Source organism: Rhinoderma darwinii, chromosome 4 (assembly GCF_050947455.1).
Source record: "Rhinoderma darwinii isolate aRhiDar2 chromosome 4, aRhiDar2.hap1, whole genome shotgun sequence".
Taxonomy (NCBI): domain Eukaryota; kingdom Metazoa; phylum Chordata; class Amphibia; order Anura; family Rhinodermatidae; genus Rhinoderma; species Rhinoderma darwinii.
The window spans coordinates 31,084,463-31,101,897 of record NC_134690.1 but is presented as its reverse complement, the minus strand read 5'-3'; the positions used below and the strand labels follow the sequence as shown (position 1 = coordinate 31,101,897).

The 17,435-nt window shown below is 36.0% G+C and overlaps 31 non-coding genes across 31 annotated transcripts; all 31 read right to left on the bottom strand.

Moving 5' to 3' along the window:
- Window positions 1-145: 145 nt before the first annotated feature.
- TRNAR-UCU (transfer RNA arginine (anticodon UCU)) lies at window positions 146-231 on the bottom strand. Its single transcript is given in 2 exon segments — window positions 146-181; window positions 195-231. It is a non-coding gene; the product is annotated as a tRNA-Arg (tRNA).
- Window positions 232-630: 399 nt separating this feature from the next.
- On the bottom strand, window positions 631-716 carry TRNAR-UCU (transfer RNA arginine (anticodon UCU)). The gene is given in 2 exon segments: window positions 631-666; window positions 680-716. It is a non-coding gene; the product is annotated as a tRNA-Arg (tRNA).
- Window positions 717-1,115: 399 nt separating this feature from the next.
- TRNAR-UCU (transfer RNA arginine (anticodon UCU)) lies at window positions 1,116-1,201 on the bottom strand. The gene is given in 2 exon segments: window positions 1,116-1,151; window positions 1,165-1,201. It is a non-coding gene; the product is annotated as a tRNA-Arg (tRNA).
- A 399-nt stretch (window positions 1,202-1,600) lies between these two features.
- TRNAR-UCU (transfer RNA arginine (anticodon UCU)) lies at window positions 1,601-1,686 on the bottom strand. The gene is given in 2 exon segments: window positions 1,601-1,636; window positions 1,650-1,686. It is a non-coding gene; the product is annotated as a tRNA-Arg (tRNA).
- Window positions 1,687-2,085: 399 nt separating this feature from the next.
- On the bottom strand, window positions 2,086-2,171 carry TRNAR-UCU (transfer RNA arginine (anticodon UCU)). Its single transcript is given in 2 exon segments — window positions 2,086-2,121; window positions 2,135-2,171. It is a non-coding gene; the product is annotated as a tRNA-Arg (tRNA).
- Window positions 2,172-2,571: 400 nt separating this feature from the next.
- TRNAR-UCU (transfer RNA arginine (anticodon UCU)) lies at window positions 2,572-2,657 on the bottom strand. The gene is given in 2 exon segments: window positions 2,572-2,607; window positions 2,621-2,657. It is a non-coding gene; the product is annotated as a tRNA-Arg (tRNA).
- Window positions 2,658-3,057: 400 nt separating this feature from the next.
- Window positions 3,058-3,143, bottom strand: TRNAR-UCU (transfer RNA arginine (anticodon UCU)). The gene is given in 2 exon segments: window positions 3,058-3,093; window positions 3,107-3,143. It is a non-coding gene; the product is annotated as a tRNA-Arg (tRNA).
- Window positions 3,144-4,024: 881 nt separating this feature from the next.
- On the bottom strand, window positions 4,025-4,110 carry TRNAR-UCU (transfer RNA arginine (anticodon UCU)). The gene is given in 2 exon segments: window positions 4,025-4,060; window positions 4,074-4,110. It is a non-coding gene; the product is annotated as a tRNA-Arg (tRNA).
- A 399-nt stretch (window positions 4,111-4,509) lies between these two features.
- TRNAR-UCU (transfer RNA arginine (anticodon UCU)) lies at window positions 4,510-4,595 on the bottom strand. The gene is given in 2 exon segments: window positions 4,510-4,545; window positions 4,559-4,595. It is a non-coding gene; the product is annotated as a tRNA-Arg (tRNA).
- An 885-nt stretch (window positions 4,596-5,480) lies between these two features.
- On the bottom strand, window positions 5,481-5,566 carry TRNAR-UCU (transfer RNA arginine (anticodon UCU)). The gene is given in 2 exon segments: window positions 5,481-5,516; window positions 5,530-5,566. It is a non-coding gene; the product is annotated as a tRNA-Arg (tRNA).
- A 400-nt stretch (window positions 5,567-5,966) lies between these two features.
- Window positions 5,967-6,052, bottom strand: TRNAR-UCU (transfer RNA arginine (anticodon UCU)). The gene is given in 2 exon segments: window positions 5,967-6,002; window positions 6,016-6,052. It is a non-coding gene; the product is annotated as a tRNA-Arg (tRNA).
- A 400-nt stretch (window positions 6,053-6,452) lies between these two features.
- On the bottom strand, window positions 6,453-6,538 carry TRNAR-UCU (transfer RNA arginine (anticodon UCU)). Its single transcript is given in 2 exon segments — window positions 6,453-6,488; window positions 6,502-6,538. It is a non-coding gene; the product is annotated as a tRNA-Arg (tRNA).
- Window positions 6,539-6,937: 399 nt separating this feature from the next.
- TRNAR-UCU (transfer RNA arginine (anticodon UCU)) lies at window positions 6,938-7,023 on the bottom strand. Its single transcript is given in 2 exon segments — window positions 6,938-6,973; window positions 6,987-7,023. It is a non-coding gene; the product is annotated as a tRNA-Arg (tRNA).
- A 398-nt stretch (window positions 7,024-7,421) lies between these two features.
- Window positions 7,422-7,507, bottom strand: TRNAR-UCU (transfer RNA arginine (anticodon UCU)). Its single transcript is given in 2 exon segments — window positions 7,422-7,457; window positions 7,471-7,507. It is a non-coding gene; the product is annotated as a tRNA-Arg (tRNA).
- Window positions 7,508-8,371: 864 nt separating this feature from the next.
- On the bottom strand, window positions 8,372-8,457 carry TRNAR-UCU (transfer RNA arginine (anticodon UCU)). Its single transcript is given in 2 exon segments — window positions 8,372-8,407; window positions 8,421-8,457. It is a non-coding gene; the product is annotated as a tRNA-Arg (tRNA).
- A 400-nt stretch (window positions 8,458-8,857) lies between these two features.
- On the bottom strand, window positions 8,858-8,943 carry TRNAR-UCU (transfer RNA arginine (anticodon UCU)). Its single transcript is given in 2 exon segments — window positions 8,858-8,893; window positions 8,907-8,943. It is a non-coding gene; the product is annotated as a tRNA-Arg (tRNA).
- An 883-nt stretch (window positions 8,944-9,826) lies between these two features.
- Window positions 9,827-9,912, bottom strand: TRNAR-UCU (transfer RNA arginine (anticodon UCU)). Its single transcript is given in 2 exon segments — window positions 9,827-9,862; window positions 9,876-9,912. It is a non-coding gene; the product is annotated as a tRNA-Arg (tRNA).
- A 400-nt stretch (window positions 9,913-10,312) lies between these two features.
- Window positions 10,313-10,398, bottom strand: TRNAR-UCU (transfer RNA arginine (anticodon UCU)). Its single transcript is given in 2 exon segments — window positions 10,313-10,348; window positions 10,362-10,398. It is a non-coding gene; the product is annotated as a tRNA-Arg (tRNA).
- An 885-nt stretch (window positions 10,399-11,283) lies between these two features.
- TRNAR-UCU (transfer RNA arginine (anticodon UCU)) lies at window positions 11,284-11,369 on the bottom strand. Its single transcript is given in 2 exon segments — window positions 11,284-11,319; window positions 11,333-11,369. It is a non-coding gene; the product is annotated as a tRNA-Arg (tRNA).
- Window positions 11,370-11,749: 380 nt separating this feature from the next.
- Window positions 11,750-11,835, bottom strand: TRNAR-UCU (transfer RNA arginine (anticodon UCU)). The gene is given in 2 exon segments: window positions 11,750-11,785; window positions 11,799-11,835. It is a non-coding gene; the product is annotated as a tRNA-Arg (tRNA).
- A 400-nt stretch (window positions 11,836-12,235) lies between these two features.
- Window positions 12,236-12,321, bottom strand: TRNAR-UCU (transfer RNA arginine (anticodon UCU)). The gene is given in 2 exon segments: window positions 12,236-12,271; window positions 12,285-12,321. It is a non-coding gene; the product is annotated as a tRNA-Arg (tRNA).
- Window positions 12,322-12,721: 400 nt separating this feature from the next.
- TRNAR-UCU (transfer RNA arginine (anticodon UCU)) lies at window positions 12,722-12,807 on the bottom strand. The gene is given in 2 exon segments: window positions 12,722-12,757; window positions 12,771-12,807. It is a non-coding gene; the product is annotated as a tRNA-Arg (tRNA).
- A 400-nt stretch (window positions 12,808-13,207) lies between these two features.
- On the bottom strand, window positions 13,208-13,293 carry TRNAR-UCU (transfer RNA arginine (anticodon UCU)). Its single transcript is given in 2 exon segments — window positions 13,208-13,243; window positions 13,257-13,293. It is a non-coding gene; the product is annotated as a tRNA-Arg (tRNA).
- Window positions 13,294-13,673: 380 nt separating this feature from the next.
- TRNAR-UCU (transfer RNA arginine (anticodon UCU)) lies at window positions 13,674-13,759 on the bottom strand. The gene is given in 2 exon segments: window positions 13,674-13,709; window positions 13,723-13,759. It is a non-coding gene; the product is annotated as a tRNA-Arg (tRNA).
- A 400-nt stretch (window positions 13,760-14,159) lies between these two features.
- TRNAR-UCU (transfer RNA arginine (anticodon UCU)) lies at window positions 14,160-14,245 on the bottom strand. The gene is given in 2 exon segments: window positions 14,160-14,195; window positions 14,209-14,245. It is a non-coding gene; the product is annotated as a tRNA-Arg (tRNA).
- Window positions 14,246-14,645: 400 nt separating this feature from the next.
- On the bottom strand, window positions 14,646-14,731 carry TRNAR-UCU (transfer RNA arginine (anticodon UCU)). Its single transcript is given in 2 exon segments — window positions 14,646-14,681; window positions 14,695-14,731. It is a non-coding gene; the product is annotated as a tRNA-Arg (tRNA).
- A 400-nt stretch (window positions 14,732-15,131) lies between these two features.
- Window positions 15,132-15,217, bottom strand: TRNAR-UCU (transfer RNA arginine (anticodon UCU)). The gene is given in 2 exon segments: window positions 15,132-15,167; window positions 15,181-15,217. It is a non-coding gene; the product is annotated as a tRNA-Arg (tRNA).
- Window positions 15,218-15,616: 399 nt separating this feature from the next.
- Window positions 15,617-15,702, bottom strand: TRNAR-UCU (transfer RNA arginine (anticodon UCU)). Its single transcript is given in 2 exon segments — window positions 15,617-15,652; window positions 15,666-15,702. It is a non-coding gene; the product is annotated as a tRNA-Arg (tRNA).
- Window positions 15,703-16,101: 399 nt separating this feature from the next.
- Window positions 16,102-16,187, bottom strand: TRNAR-UCU (transfer RNA arginine (anticodon UCU)). Its single transcript is given in 2 exon segments — window positions 16,102-16,137; window positions 16,151-16,187. It is a non-coding gene; the product is annotated as a tRNA-Arg (tRNA).
- Window positions 16,188-16,587: 400 nt separating this feature from the next.
- On the bottom strand, window positions 16,588-16,673 carry TRNAR-UCU (transfer RNA arginine (anticodon UCU)). Its single transcript is given in 2 exon segments — window positions 16,588-16,623; window positions 16,637-16,673. It is a non-coding gene; the product is annotated as a tRNA-Arg (tRNA).
- Window positions 16,674-17,072: 399 nt separating this feature from the next.
- TRNAR-UCU (transfer RNA arginine (anticodon UCU)) lies at window positions 17,073-17,158 on the bottom strand. Its single transcript is given in 2 exon segments — window positions 17,073-17,108; window positions 17,122-17,158. It is a non-coding gene; the product is annotated as a tRNA-Arg (tRNA).
- Window positions 17,159-17,435: the final 277 nt, after the last annotated feature.

Below are 17,435 nucleotides of genomic sequence, written 5' to 3'. Positions count from 1 at the left end.
TAACTTACACTAACAAATTAGGGGCCAGAAATGTTTTTATTAAAGACCACTCTAAGCCCTTAACCATAAAGCCTGTTACTGTGCAGTATTTCCTTTTGCCTCATTCTAACATCTGAAAAGTAATTACATGTTACCCAAAAACACACGACTCTGGTGGGACTCGAACCCACAACCTTTGAATTGCTATATAGCTCTAGAAGTCCAATGCGCTATCCATTGCGCCACAGAGCCTGTATCATCCCACATGCTAGTAAAAAATGTGCCCAGCTAAAGTCTTAATGTGTCTTGCTTTTTTAAGTTAAGGAATACTAAAAAAATCATCATTGGGTCTATCTTTTAGACATACTCAAAAATAGCTCAACTTTAAATTGTTCTTGACACTTCGTGGTTTCTATATATTGATAACAGATAGACATGAACAGAGCATTTTCAAAATTGGATGCAAAAATCATTGTCTTAAGAGTCCACAAAAAAGGTGGTTCCAATAACTTACACTAAAAAATTAGGGGCCAGAAATGTTTTTATTAAAGACCACTCTAAGCCCTTAACCATAAAGCCTGTTACTGTGCAGTATTTCCTTTTGCCTCATTCTAACATCTGAAAAGTAATTACATGTTACCCAAAAACACACGACTCTGGTGGGACTCGAACCCACAACCTTTGAATTGCTATATAGCGCTAGAAGTCCAATGCGCTATCCATTGCGCCACAGAGCCTATATCATCCCACATGCTAGAAAAAAATGTGCCCAGCTAAAGTCTTAATGTGTCTTGCTTTTTTAAGTTAAGGAATACTAAAAAAATCATCATTGGGTCTATCTTTTAGACATACTCAAAAATAGCTCAACTTTAAATTGTTCTTGACACTTCGTGGTTTCTATATATTGATAACAGATAGACATGAACAGAGCATTTTCAAAATTGGATGCAAAAATCGTTGTCTTAAGAGTCCACAAAAAAGGTGGTTCCAATAACTTACACTAAAAAATTAGGGGCCAGAAATGTTTTTATTAAAGACCACTCTAAGCCCTTAACCATAAAGCCTGTTACTGTGCAGTATTTCCTTTTGCCTCATTCTAACATCTGAAAAGTAATTACATGTTACCCAAAAACACACGACTCTGGTGGGACTCGAACCCACAACCTTTGAATTGCTATATAGCTCTAGAAGTCCAATGCGCTATCCATTGCGCCACAGAGCCTGTATCATCCCACATGCTAGTAAAAAATGTGCCCAGCTAAAGTCTTAATGTGTCTTGCTTTTTTAAGTTAAGGAATACTAAAAAAATCATCATTGGGTCTATCTTTTAGACATACTCAAAAATAGCTCAACTTTAAATTGTTCTTGACACTTCGTGGTTTCTATATATTGATAACAGATAGACATGAACAGAGCATTTTCAAAATTGGATGCAAAAATCATTGTCTTAAGAGTCCACAAAAAAGGTGGTTCCAATAACTTACACTAAAAAATTAGGGGCCAGAAATGTTTTTATTAAAGACCACTCTAAGCCCTTAACCATAAAGCCTGTTACTGTGCAGTATTTCCTTTTGCCTCATTCTAACATCTGAAAAGTAATTACATGTTACCCAAAAACACACGACTCTGGTGGGACTCGAACCCACAACCTTTGAATTGCTATATAGCGCTAGAAGTCCAATGCGCTATCCATTGCGCCACAGAGCCTATATCATCCCACATGCTAGAAAAAAATGTGCCCAGCTAAAGTCTTAATGTGTCTTGCTTTTTTAAGTTAAGGAATACTAAAAAAATCATCATTGGGTCTATCTTTTAGACATACTCAAAAATAGCTCAACTTTAAATTGTTCTTGACACTTCGTGGTTTCTATATATTGATAACAGATAGACATGAACAGAGCATTTTCAAAATTGGATGCAAAAATCGTTGTCTTAAGAGTCCACAAAAAAGGTGGTTCCAATAACTTACACTAAAAAATTAGGGGCCAGAAATGTTTTTATTAAAGACCACTCTAAGCCCTTAACCATAAAGCCTGTTACTGTGCAGTATTTCCTTTTGCCTCATTCTAACATCTGAAAAGTAATTACATGTTACCCAAAAACACACGACTCTGGTGGGACTCGAACCCACAACCTTTGAATTGCTATATAGCTCTAGAAGTCCAATGCGCTATCCATTGCGCCACAGAGCCTATATCATCCCACATGCTAGTAAAAAATGTGCCCAGCTAAAGTCTTAATGTGTCTTGCTTTTTTAAGTTAAGGAATACTAAAAAAATCATCATTGGGGCTATCCTTTAGAGATACTCAAAAATAGCTCTGCTTTAAATTGTTCTTGACACTTCGTGGTTTCTATATATTGATAACAGATAGACATGAACAGAGCATTTTCAAAATTGGATGTAAAAATCGTTGTCTTAAGAGTCCACAAAAAAAGGTGGTTCCAATAACTTACACTAACAAATTAGGGGCCAGAAATGTTTTTATTAAAGACCACTCTAAGCCCTTAACCATAAAGCCTGTTACTGTGCAGTATTTCCTTTTGCCTCATTCTAACATCTGAAAAGTAATTACATGTTACCCAAAAACACACCACTCTGGTGGGACTCGAACCCACAACCTTTGAATTGCTATATAGCTCTAGAAGTCCAATGCACTATCCATTGTGCCACAGAGCCTATATCATCCCACATGCTAGTAAAAAATGTGCCCAGCTAAAGTCTTAATGTGTCTTGCTTTTTTAAGTTAAGGAATACTAAAAAAATCATCATTGGGTCTATCTTTTAGACATACTCAAAAATAGCTCAACTTTAAATTGTTCTTGACACTTCGTGGTTTCTATATATTGATAACAGATAGACATGAACAGAGCATTTTCAAAATTGGATGCAAAAATCGTTGTCTTAAGAGTCCATAAAAAAAGGTGGTTCCAATAACTTACACTAACAAGTTAGGGGCCAGAAATGTTTTTATTAAAGACCACTCTAAGCCCTTAACCATAAAGCCTGTTACTGTGCAGTATTTCCTTTTGCCTCATTCTAACATCTGAAAAGTAATTACATGTTACCCAAAAACACACGACTCTGGTGGGACTCGAACCCACAACCTTTGAATTGCTATATAGCTCTAGAAGTCCAATGCGCTATCCATTGCGCCACAGAGCCTATATCATCCCACATGCTAGTAAAAAATGTGCCCAGCTAAAGTCTTAATGTGTCTTGCCTTTTTAAGTTAAGGAATACTAAAAAAATCATCATTGGGGCTATCCTTTAGAGATACTCAAAAATAGCTCAGCTTTAAATTGTTCTTGACACTTCGTGGTTTCTATATATTGATAACAGATAGACATGAACAGAGCATTTTCAAAATTGGATGCAAAAATCGTTGTCTTAAGAGTCCACAAAAAAAGGTGGTTCCAATAACTTACACTAACAAATTAGGGGCCAGAAATGTTTTTATTAAAGACCACTCTAAGCCATTAACCATAAAGCCTGTTACTGTGCAGTATTTCCTTTTGCCTCATTCTAACATCTGAAAAGTAATTACATGTTACCCAAAAACACACGACACTGGTGGGACTCGAACCCACAACCTTTGAATTGCTATATAGCTCTAGAAGTCCAATATCCATTGCGCCACAGAGCCTATATCATCCCACATGCTAGTAAAAAATGTGCCCAGCTAAAGTCTTAATGTGTCTTGCTTTTTTAAGTTAAGGAATACTAAAAAAATCATCATTGGGGCTATCCTTTAGAGATACTCAAAAATAGCTCAGCTTTAAATTGTTCTTGACACTTCGTGGTTTCTATATATTGATAACAGATAGACATGAACAGAGCATTTTCAAAATTGGATGTAAAAATCGTTGTCTTAAGAGTCCACAAAAAAAGGTGGTTCCAATAACTTACACTAACAAATTAGGGGCCAGAAATGTTTTTATTAAAGACCACTCTAAGCCCTTAACCATAAAGCCTGTTACTGTGCAGTATTTCCTTTTGCCTCATTCTAACATCTGAAAAGTAATTACATGTTACCCAAAAACACACGACTCTGGTGGGACTCGAACCCACAACCTTTGAATTGCTATATAGCTCTAGAAGTCCAATGCACTATCCATTGCGCCACAGAGCCTATATCATCCCACATGCTAGTAAAAAATGTGCCCAGCTAAAGTCTTAATGTGTCTTGCTTTTTTAAGTTAAGGAATACTAAAAAAATCATCATTGGGTCTATCTTTTAGACATACTCAAAAATAGCTCAACTTTAAATTGTTCTTGACACTTCGTGGTTTCTATATATTGATAACAGATAGACATGAACAGAGCATTTTCAAAATTGGATGCAAAAATCATTGTCTTAAGAGTCCACAAAAAAGGTGGTTCCAATAACTTACACTAAAAAATTAGGGGCCAGAAATGTTTTTATTAAAGACCACTCTAAGCCCTTAACCATAAAGCCTGTTACTGTGCATTATTCCTTTTTGCCTCATTCTAACATCTGAAAAGTAATTACATGTTACCCAAAAACACACGACTCTGGTGGGACTCGAACCCACAACCTTTGAATTGCTATATAGCTCTAGAAGTCCAATGTGCTATCCATTGCGCCACAGAGCCTATATCATCCCACATGCTAGTAAAAAATGTGCCCAGCTAAAGTCTTAATGTGTCTTGCTTTTTTAAGTTAAGGAATACAAAAAAAATCATCATTGGGGCTATCCTTTAGAGATACTCAAAAATAGCTCAGCTTTAAATTGTTCTTGACACTTCGTGGTTTCTATATATTGATAACATATAGACATGAACAGAGCATTTTCAAAATTGGATGCAAAAATCGTTGTCTTAAGAGTCCACAAAAAAGGTGGTTCCAATAACTTACACTAACAAATTAGGGGCCAGAAATGTTTTTATTAAAGACCACTCTAAGCCCTTAACCATAAAGCCTGTTACTGTGCAGTATTTCCTTTTGCCTCATTCTAACATCTGAAAAGTAATTACATGTTACCCAAAAACACACGACTCTGGTGGGACTCGAACCCACAACCTTTGAACTGCTATATAGCTCTAGAAGTCCAATGCTCTATCCATTGCGCCACAGAGCCTATATCATCCCACATGCTAGTAAAAAATGTGCCCAGCTAAAGTCTTAATGTGTCTTGCTTTTTTAAGTTAAGGAATACTAAAAAAATCATCATTGGGGCTATCCTTTAGAGATACTCAAAAATAGCTCAGCTTTAAATTGTTCTTGACACTTCGTGGTTTCTATATATTGATAACAGATAGACATGAACAGAGCATTTTCAAAATTGGATGTAAAAATCGTTGTCTTAAGAGTCCACAAAAAAAGGTGGTTCCAATAACTTACACTAACAAATTAGGGGCCAGAAATGTTTTTATTAAAGACCACTCTAAGCCCTTAACCATAAAGCCTGTTACTGTGCAGTATTTCCTTTTGCCTCATTCTAACGTCTGAAAAGTAATTACATGTTACCCAAAAACACACGACTCTGGTGGGACTCGAACCCACAACCTTTGAATTGCTATATAGCTCTAGAAGTCCAATGCGCTATCCATTGCGCCACAGAGCCTATATCATCCCACATGCTAGTAAAAAATGTGCCCAGCTAAAGTCTTAATGTGTCTTGCTTTTTTAAGTTAAGGAATACTAAAAAAATCATCATTGGGTCTATCTTTTAGACATACTCAAAAATAGCTCAACTTTAAATTGTTCTTGACACTTCGTGGTTTCTATATATTGATAACAGATAGACATGAACAGAGCATTTTCAAAATTGGATGTAAAAATCGTTGTCTTAAGAGTCCACAAAAAAAGGTGGTTCCAATAACTTACACTAACAAAGTAGGGGCCAGAAATGTTTTTATTAAAGACCACTCTAAGCCCTTAACCATAAAGCCTGTTACTGTGCAGTATTTCCTTTTGCCTCATTCTAACATCTGAAAAGTAATTACATGTTACCCAAAAACACACAACTCTGGTGGGACTCGAACCCACAACCTTTGAATTGCTATATAGCTCTAGAAGTCCAATGCGCTATCCATTGCGCCACAGAGCCTATATCATCCCACATGCTAGTAAAAAATGTGCCCAGCTAAAGTCTTAATGTGTCTTGCTTTTTTAAGTTAAGGAATACTAAAAAAATCATCATTGGGTCTATCTTTTAGACATACTCAAAAATAGCTCAACTTTAAATTGTTCTTGACACTTCATGGTTTCTATATATTGATAACAGATAGACATGAACAGAGCATTTTCAAAATTGGATGCAAAAATCGTTGTCTTAAGAGTCCACAAAAAAAGGTGGTTCCAATAACTTACACTAACAAATTAGGGGCCAGAAATGTTTTTATTAAAGACCACTCTAAGCCCTTAACCATAAAGCCTGTTACTGTGCAGTATTTCCTTTTGCCTCATTCTAACATCTGAAAAGTAATTACATGTTACCCAAAAACACATGACTCTGGTGGGACTCGAACCCACAACCTTTGAATTGCTATATAGCTCTAGAAGTCCAATGCGCTATACATTGCGCCACAGAGCCTATATCATCCCACATGCTAGTAAAAAATGTGCCCAGCTAAAGTCTTAATGTGTCTTGCTTTTTTAAGTTAAGGAATACTAAAAAAATCATCATTGGGTCTATCTTTTAGACATACTCAAAAATAGCTCAACTTTAAATTGTTCTTGACACTTCGTGGTTTCTATATATTGATAACAGATAGACATGAACAGAGCATTTTCAAAATTGGATGCAAAAATCGTTGTCTTAAGAGTCCACAAAAAAGGTGGTTCCAATAACTTACACTAAAAAATTAGGGGCCAAAAATGTTTTTATTAAAGACCACTCTAAGCCCTTAACCATAAAGCCTGTTACTGTGCAGTATTTCCTTTTGCCTCATTCTAACATCTGAAAAGTAATTACATGTTACCCAAAAACACACGACTCTGGTGGGACTCGAACCCACAACCTTTGAATTGCTATATAGCTCTAGAAGTCCAATGCGCTATCCATTGCGCCACAGAGCCTATATCATCCCACATGCTAGTAAAAAATGTGCCCAGCTAAAGTCTTAATGTGTCTTGCTTTTTTAAGTTAAGGAATACTAAAAAAATCATCATTGGGTCTATCTTTTAGACATACTCAAAAATAGCTCAACTTTAAATTGTTCTTGACACTTCATGGTTTCTATATATTGATAACAGATAGACATGAACAGAGCATTTTCAAAATTGGATGCAAAAATCGTTGTCTTAAGAGTCCACAAAAAAGGTGGTTCCAATAACTTACACTAAAAAATTAGGGGCCAAAAATGTTTTTATTAAAGACCACTCTAAGCCCTTAACCATAAAGCCTGTTACTGTGCATTATTCCTTTTTGCCTCATTCTAACATCTGAAAAGTAATTACATGTTACCCAAAACACACGACTCTCGTGGGACTCGAACCCACAACCTTTGAATTGCTATATAGCTCTAGAAGTCCAATGCGCTATCCATTGCGCCACAGAGCCTATATCATCCCACATGCTAGTAAAAAATGTGCCCAGCTAAAGTCTTAATGTGTCTTGCTTTTTTAAGTTAAGGAATACTAAAAAAATCATCATTGGGTCTATCTTTTAGACATACTCAAAAATAGCTCAACTTTAAATTGTTCTTGACACTTCGTGGTTTCTATATGAACAGAGCATTTTCAAAATTGGATGCAAAAATCGTTGTCTTAAGAGTCCACAAAAAAGGTGGTTCCAATAACTTACACTAAAAAATTAGGGGCCAGAAAAGTTTTTATTAAAGACCACTCTAAGCCCTTAACCATAAAGCCTGTTACTGTGCAGTATTTCCTTTTGCCTCATTCTAACATCTGAAAAGTAATTACATGTTACCCAAAAACACACGACTCTGGTGGGACTCGAACCCACAACCTTTGAACTGCTATATCTCTAGAAGTCCAATGCTCTATCCATTGCGCCACAGAGCCTATATCATCCCACATGCTAGTAAAAAATGTGCCCAGCTAAAGTCTTAATGTGTCTTGCTTTTTTAAGTTAAGGAATACTAAAAAAATCATCATTGGGGCTATCCTTTAGAGATACTCAAAAATAGCTCAGCTTTAAATTGTTCTTGACACTTCGTGGTTTCTATATATTGATAACAGATAGACATGAACAGAGCATTTTCAAAATTGGATGTAAAAATCGTTGTCTTAAGAGTCCACAAAAAAAGGTGGTTCCAATAACTTACACTAACAAATTAGGGGCCAGAAATGTTTTTATTAAAGACCACTCTAAGCCCTTAACCATAAAGCCTGTTACTGTGCAGTATTTCCTTTTGCCTCATTCTAACATCTGAAAAGTAATTACATGTTACCCAAAAACACACGACTCTGGTGGGACTCGAACCCACAACCTTTGAATTGCTATATAGCTCTAGAAGTCCAATGCGCTATCCATTGCGCCACAGAGCCTATATCATCCCACATGCTAGTAAAAAATGTGCCCAGCTAAAGTCTTAATGTGTCTTGCTTTTTTAAGTTAAGGAATACTAAAAAAATCATCATTGGGTCTATCTTTTAGACATACTCAAAAATAGCTCAACTTTAAATTGTTCTTGACACTTCGTGGTTTCTATATATTGATAACAGATAGACATGAACAGAGCATTTTCAAAATTGGATGTAAAAATCGTTGTCTTAAGAGTCCACAAAAAAAGGTGGTTCCAATAACTTACACTAACAAAGTAGGGGCCAGAAATGTTTTTATTAAAGACCACTCTAAGCCCTTAACCATAAAGCCTGTTACTGTGCAGTATTTCCTTTTGCCTCATTCTAACATCTGAAAAGTAATTACATGTTACCCAAAAACACACAACTCTGGTGGGACTCGAACCCACAACCTTTGAATTGCTATATAGCTCTAGAAGTCCAATGCGCTATCCATTGCGCCACAGAGCCTATATCATCCCACATGCTAGTAAAAAATGTGCCCAGCTAAAGTCTTAATGTGTCTTGCTTTTTTAAGTTAAGGAATACTAAAAAAATCATCATTGGGTCTATCTTTTAGACATACTCAAAAATAGCTCAACTTTAAATTGTTCTTGACACTTCATGGTTTCTATATATTGATAACAGATAGACATGAACAGAGCATTTTCAAAATTGGATGCAAAAATCGTTGTCTTAAGAGTCCACAAAAAAGGTGGTTCCAATAACTTACTCTAAAAAATTAGGGGCCAGAAATGTTTTTATTAAAGACCACTCTAAGCCCTTAACCATAAAGCCTGTTACTGTGCAGTATTTCCTTTTGCCTCATTCTAACATCTGAAAAGTAATTACATGTTACCCAAAAACACACGACTCTGGTGGGACTCGAACCCACAACCTTTGAACTGCTATATCTCTAGAAGTCCAATGCTCTATCCATTGCGCCACAGAGCCTATATCATCCCACATGCTAGTAAAAAATGTGCCCAGCTAAAGTCTTAATGTGTCTTGCTTTTTTAAGTTAAGGAATACTAAAAAAATCATCATTGGGGCTATCCTTTAGAGATACTCAAAAATAGCTCAGCTTTAAATTGTTCTTGACACTTCGTGGTTTCTATATATTGATAACAGATAGACATGAACAGAGCATTTTCAAAATTGGATGTAAAAATCGTTGTCTTAAGAGTCCACAAAAAAAGGTGGTTCCAATAACTTACACTAACAAATTAGGGGCCAGAAATGTTTTTATTAAAGACCACTCTAAGCCCTTAACCATAAAGCCTGTTACTGTGCAGTATTTCCTTTTGCCTCATTCTAACATCTGAAAAGTAATTACATGTTACCCAAAAACACACGACTCTGGTGGGACTCGAACCCACAACCTTTGAATTGCTATATAGCTCTAGAAGTCCAATGCGCTATCCATTGCGCCACAGAGCCTATATCATCCCACATGCTAGTAAAAAATGTGCCCAGCTAAAGTCTTAATGTGTCTTGCTTTTTTAAGTTAAGGAATACTAAAAAAATCATCATTGGGTCTATCTTTTAGACATACTCAAAAATAGCTCAACTTTAAATTGTTCTTGACACTTCGTGGTTTCTATATATTGATAACAGATAGACATGAACAGAGCATTTTCAAAATTGGATGTAAAAATCGTTGTCTTAAGAGTCCACAAAAAAAGGTGGTTCCAATAACTTACACTAACAAAGTAGGGGCCAGAAATGTTTTTATTAAAGACCACTCTAAGCCCTTAACCATAAAGCCTGTTACTGTGCAGTATTTCCTTTTGCCTCATTCTAACATCTGAAAAGTAATTACATGTTACCCAAAAACACACAACTCTGGTGGGACTCGAACCCACAACCTTTGAATTGCTATATAGCTCTAGAAGTCCAATGCGCTATCCATTGCGCCACAGAGCCTATATCATCCCACATGCTAGTAAAAAATGTGCCCAGCTAAAGTCTTAATGTGTCTTGCTTTTTTAAGTTAAGGAATACTAAAAAAATCATCATTGGGTCTATCTTTTAGACATACTCAAAAATAGCTCAACTTTAAATTGTTCTTGACACTTCATGGTTTCTATATATTGATAACAGATAGACATGAACAGAGCATTTTCAAAATTGGATGCAAAAATCGTTGTCTTAAGAGTCCACAAAAAAGGTGGTTCCAATAACTTACTCTAAAAAATTAGGGGCCAGAAATGTTTTTATTAAAGACCACTCTAAGCCCTTAACCATAAAGCCTGTTACTGTGCAGTATTTCCTTTTGCCTCATTCTAACATCTGAAAAGTAATTACATGTTACCCAAAAACACACTACTCTGGTGGGACTCGAACCCACAACCTTTGAATTGCTATATAGCTCTAGAAGTCCAATGTGCTATCCATTGCGCCACAGAGCCTATATCATCCCACATGCTAGTAAAAAATGTGCCCAGCTAAAGTCTTAATGTGTCTTGCTTTTTTAAGTTAAGGAATACTAAAAAAATCATCATTGGGGCTATCCTTTAGAGATACTCAAAAATAGCTCAGCTTTAAATTGTTCTTGACACTTCGTGGTTTCTATATATTGATAACAGATAGACATGAACAGAGCATTTTCAAAATTGGATGCAAAAATCGTTGTCTTAAGAGTCCACAAAAAAAGGTGGTTCCAATAACTTACACTAACAAATTAGGGGCCAGAAATGTTTTTATTAAAGACCACTCTAAGCCCTTAACCATAAAGCCTGTTACTGTGCAGTATTTCCTTTTGCCTCATTCTAACATCTGAAAAGTAATTACATGTTACCCAAAAACACATGACTCTGGTGGGACTCGAACCCACAACCTTTGAATTGCTATATAGCTCTAGAAGTCCAATGCGCTATCCATTGCGCCACAGAGCCTATATCATCCCACATGCTAGTAAAAAATGTGCCCAGCTAAAGTCTTAATGTGTCTTGCTTTTTTAAGTTAAGGAATACTAAAAAAATCATCATTGGGTCTATCTTTTAGACATACTCAAAAATAGCTCAACTTTAAATTGTTCTTGACACTTCGTGGTTTCTATATGAACAGAGCATTTTCAAAATTGGATGCAAAAATCGTTGTCTTAAGAGTCCACAAAAAAGGTGGTTCCAATAACTTACACTAAAAAATTAGGGGCCAGAAATGTTTTTATTAAAGACCACTCTAAGCCCTTAACCATAAAGCCTGTTACTGTGCAGTATTTCCTTTTGCCTCATTCTAACATCTGAAAAGTAATTACATGTTACCCAAAAACACACGACTCTGGTGGGACTTGAACCCACAACCTTTGAATTGCTATATAGCTCTAGAAGTCCAATGTGCTATCCATTGCGCCACAGAGCCTATATCATCCCACATGCTAGTAAAAAATGTGCCCAGCTAAAGTCTTAATGTGTCTTGCTTTTTTAAGTTAAGGAATACTAAAAAAATCATCATTGGGGCTATCCTTTAGAGATACTCAAAAATAGCTCAGCTTTAAATTGTTCTTGACACTTCGTGGTTTCTATATATTGATAACAGATAGACATGAACAGAGCATTTTCAATTTTGGATGCAAAAATCGTTGTCTTAAGAGTCCACAAAAAAAGGTGGTTCCAATAACTTACACTAACAAATTAGGGGCCAGAAATGTTTTTATTAAAGACCACTCTAAGCCCTTAACCATAAAGCCTGTTACTGTGCAGTATTTCCTTTTGCCTCATTCTAACATCTGAAAAGTAATTACATGTTACCCAAAAACACATGACTCTGGTGGGACTCGAACCCACAACCTTTGAATTGCTATATAGCTCTAGAAGTCCAATGCGCTATCCATTGCGCCACAGAGCCTATATCATCCCACATGCTAGTAAAAAATGTGCCCAGCTAAAGTCTTAATGTGTCTTGCTTTTTTAAGTTAAGGAATACTAAAAAAATCATCATTGGGTCTATCTTTTAGACATACTCAAAAATAGCTCAACTTTAAATTGTTCTTGACACTTCGTGGTTTCTATATATTGATAACAGATAGACATGAACAGAGCATTTTCAAAATTGGATGTAAAAATCGTTGTCTTAAGAGTCCACAAAAAAAGGTGGTTCCAATAACTTACACTAACAAATTAGGGGCCAGAAATGTTTTTATTAAAGACCACTCTAAGCCCTTAACCATAAAGCCTGTTACTGTGCAGTATTTCCTTTTGCCTCATTCTAACATCTGAAAAGTAATTACATGTTACCCAAAAACACACGACTCTGGTGGGACTCGAACCCACAACCTTTGAATTGCTATATAGCTCTAGAAGTCCAATGCGCTATCCATTGCGCCACAGAGCCTATATCATCCCACATGCTAGTAAAAAATGTGCCCAGCTAAAGTCTTAATGTGTCTTGCTTTTTTAAGTTAAGGAATACTAAAAAAATCATCATTGGGGCTATCCTTTAGAGATACTCAAAAATAGCTCAGCTTTAAATTGTTCTTGACACTTCGTGGTTTCTATATATTGATAACAGATAGACATGAACAGAGCATTTTCAAAATTGGATGTAAAAATCGTTGTCTTAAGAGTCCACAAAAAAAGGTGGTTCCAATAACTTACACTAACAAATTAGGGGCCAGAAATGTTTTTATTAAAGACCACTCTAAGCCCTTAACCATAAAGCCTGTTACTGTGCAGTATTTCCTTTTGCCTCATTCTAACATCTGAAAAGTAATTACATGTTACCCAAAAACACACGACTCTGGTGGGACTCGAACCCACAACCTTTGAATTGCTATATAGCTCTAGAAGTCCAATGCGCTATCCATTGCGCCACAGAGCCTGTATCATCCCACATGCTAGTAAAAAATGTGCCCAGCTAAAGTCTTAATGTGTCTTGCTTTTTTAAGTTAAGGAATACTAAAAAAATCATCATTGGGTCTATCTTTTAGACATACTCAAAAATAGCTCAACTTTAAATTGTTCTTGACACTTCGTGGTTTCTATATGAACAGAGCATTTTCAAAATTGGATGCAAAAATCGTTGTCTTAAGAGTCCACAAAAAAGGTGGTTCCAATAACTTACACTAAAAAATTAGGGGCCAGAAATGTTTTTATTAAAGACCACTCTAAGCCCTTAACCATAAAGCCTGTTACTGTGCAGTATTTCCTTTTGCCTCATTCTAACATCTGAAAAGTAATTACATGTTACCCAAAAACACACGACTCTGGTGGGACTTGAACCCACAACCTTTGAATTGCTATATAGCTCTAGAAGTCCAATGTGCTATCCATTGCGCCACAGAGCCTATATCATCCCACATGCTAGTAAAAAATGTGCCCAGCTAAAGTCTTAATGTGTCTTGCTTTTTTAAGTTAAGGAATACTAAAAAAATCATCATTGGGGCTATCCTTTAGAGATACTCAAAAATAGCTCAGCTTTAAATTGTTCTTGACACTTCGTGGTTTCTATATATTGATAACAGATAGACATGAACAGAGCATTTTCAATTTTGGATGCAAAAATCGTTGTCTTAAGAGTCCACAAAAAAAGGTGGTTCCAATAACTTACACTAACAAATTAGGGGCCAGAAATGTTTTTATTAAAGACCACTCTAAGCCCTTAACCATAAAGCCTGTTACTGTGCAGTATTTCCTTTTGCCTCATTCTAACATCTGAAAAGTAATTACATGTTACCCAAAAACACATGACTCTGGTGGGACTCGAACCCACAACCTTTGAATTGCTATATAGCTCTAGAAGTCCAATGCGCTATCCATTGCGCCACAGAGCCTATATCATCCCACATGCTAGTAAAAAATGTGCCCAGCTAAAGTCTTAATGTGTCTTGCTTTTTTAAGTTAAGGAATACTAAAAAAATCATCATTGGGTCTATCTTTTAGACATACTCAAAAATAGCTCAACTTTAAATTGTTCTTGACACTTCGTGGTTTCTATATATTGATAACAGATAGACATGAACAGAGCATTTTCAAAATTGGATGTAAAAATCGTTGTCTTAAGAGTCCACAAAAAAAGGTGGTTCCAATAACTTACACTAACAAATTAGGGGCCAGAAATGTTTTTATTAAAGACCACTCTAAGCCCTTAACCATAAAGCCTGTTACTGTGCAGTATTTCCTTTTGCCTCATTCTAACATCTGAAAAGTAATTACATGTTACCCAAAAACACACGACTCTGGTGGGACTCGAACCCACAACCTTTGAATTGCTATATAGCTCTAGAAGTCCAATGCGCTATCCATTGCGCCACAGAGCCTATATCATCCCACATGCTAGTAAAAAATGTGCCCAGCTAAAGTCTTAATGTGTCTTGCTTTTTTAAGTTAAGGAATACTAAAAAAATCATCATTGGGGCTATCCTTTAGAGATACTCAAAAATAGCTCAGCTTTAAATTGTTCTTGACACTTCGTGGTTTCTATATATTGATAACAGATAGACATGAACAGAGCATTTTCAAAATTGGATGTAAAAATCGTTGTCTTAAGAGTCCACAAAAAAAGGTGGTTCCAATAACTTACACTAACAAATTAGGGGCCAGAAATGTTTTTATTAAAGACCACTCTAAGCCCTTAACCATAAAGCCTGTTACTGTGCAGTATTTCCTTTTGCCTCATTCTAACATCTGAAAAGTAATTACATGTTACCCAAAAACACACGACTCTGGTGGGACTCGAACCCACAACCTTTGAATTGCTATATAGCTCTAGAAGTCCAATGCGCTATCCATTGCGCCACAGAGCCTGTATCATCCCACATGCTAGTAAAAAATGTGCCCAGCTAAAGTCTTAATGTGTCTTGCTTTTTTAAGTTAAGGAATACTAAAAAAATCATCATTGGGTCTATCTTTTAGACATACTCAAAAATAGCTCAACTTTAAATTGTTCTTGACACTTCGTGGTTTCTATATATTGATAACAGATAGACATGAACAGAGCATTTTCAAAATTGGATGCAAAAATCATTGTCTTAAGAGTCCACAAAAAAGGTGGTTCCAATAACTTACACTAAAAAATTAGGGGCCAGAAATGTTTTTATTAAAGACCACTCTAAGCCCTTAACCATAAAGCCTGTTACTGTGCAGTATTTCCTTTTGCCTCATTCTAACATCTGAAAAGTAATTACATGTTACCCAAAAACACACGACTCTGGTGGGACTCGAACCCACAACCTTTGAATTGCTATATAGCGCTAGAAGTCCAATGCGCTATCCATTGCGCCACAGAGCCTATATCATCCCACATGCTAGTAAAAAATGTGCCCAGCTAAAGTCTTAATGTGTCTTGCTTTTTTAAGTTAAGGAATACTAAAAAAATCATCATTGGGTCTATCTTTTAGACATACTCAAAAATAGCTCAACTTTAAATTGTTCTTGACACTTCGTGGTTTCTATATATTGATAACAGATAGACATGAACAGAGCATTTTCAAAATTGGATGCAAAAATCGTTGTCTTAAGAGTCCACAAAAAAGGTGGTTCCAATAACTTACACTAAAAAATTAGGGGCCAGAAATGTTTTTATTAAAGACCACTCTAAGCCCTTAACCATAAAGCCTGTTACTGTGCAGTATTTCCTTTTGCCTCATTCTAACATCTGAAAAGTAATTACATGTTACCCAAAAACACACGACTCTGGTGGGACTCGAACCCACAACCTTTGAATTGCTATATAGCTCTAGAAGTCCAATGCGCTATCCATTGCGCCACAGAGCCTATATCATCCCACATGCTAGTAAAAAATGTGCCCAGCTAAAGTCTTAATGTGTCTTGCTTTTTTAAGTTAAGGAATACTAAAAAAATCATCATTGGGGCTATCCTTTAGAGATACTCAAAAATAGCTCAGCTTTAAATTGTTCTTGACACTTCGTGGTTTCTATATATTGATAACAGATAGACATGAACAGAGCATTTTCAAAATTGGATGTAAAAATCGTTGTCTTAAGAGTCCACAAAAAAAGGTGGTTCCAATAACTTACACTAACAAATTAGGGGCCAGAAATGTTTTTATTAAAGACCACTCTAAGCCCTTAACCATAAAGCCTGTTACTGTGCAGTATTTCCTTTTGCCTCATTCTAACATCTGAAAAGTAATTACATGTTACCCAAAAACACACGACTCTGGTGGGACTCGAACCCACAACCTTTGAATTGCTATATAGCTCTAGAAGTCCAATGCGCTATCCATTGCGCCACAGAGCCTGTATCATCCCACATGCTAGTAAAAAATGTGCCCAGCTAAAGTCTTAATGTGTCTTGCTTTTTTAAGTTAAGGAATACTAAAAAAATCATCATTGGGTCTATCTTTTAGACATACTCAAAAATAGCTCAACTTTAAATTGTTCTTGACACTTCGTGGTTTCTATATATTGATAACAGATAGACATGAACAGAGCATTTTCAAAATTGGATGCAAAAATCATTGTCTTAAGAGTCCACAAAAAAGGTGGTTCCAATAACTTACACTAAAAAATTAGGGGCCAGAAATGTTTTTATTAAAGACCACTCTAAGCCCTTAACCATAAAGCCTGTTACTGTGCAGTATTTCCTTTTGCCTCATTCTAACATCTGAAAAGTAATTACATGTTACCCAAAAACACACGACTCTGGTGGGACTCGAACCCACAACCTTTGAATTGCTATATAGCGCTAGAAGTCCAATGCGCTATCCATTGCGCCACAGAGCCTATATCATCCCACATGCTAGTAAAAAATGTGCCCAGCTAAAGTCTTAATGTGTCTTGCTTTTTTAAGTTAAGGAATACTAAAAAAATCATCATTGGGTCTATCTTTTAGACATACTCAAAAATAGCTCAACTTTAAATTGTTCTTGACACTTCGTGGTTTCTATATATTGATAACAGATAGACATGAACAGAGCATTTTCAAAATTGGATGCAAAAATCGTTGTCTTAAGAGTCCACAAAAAAGGTGGTTCCAATAACTTACACTAAAAAATTAGGG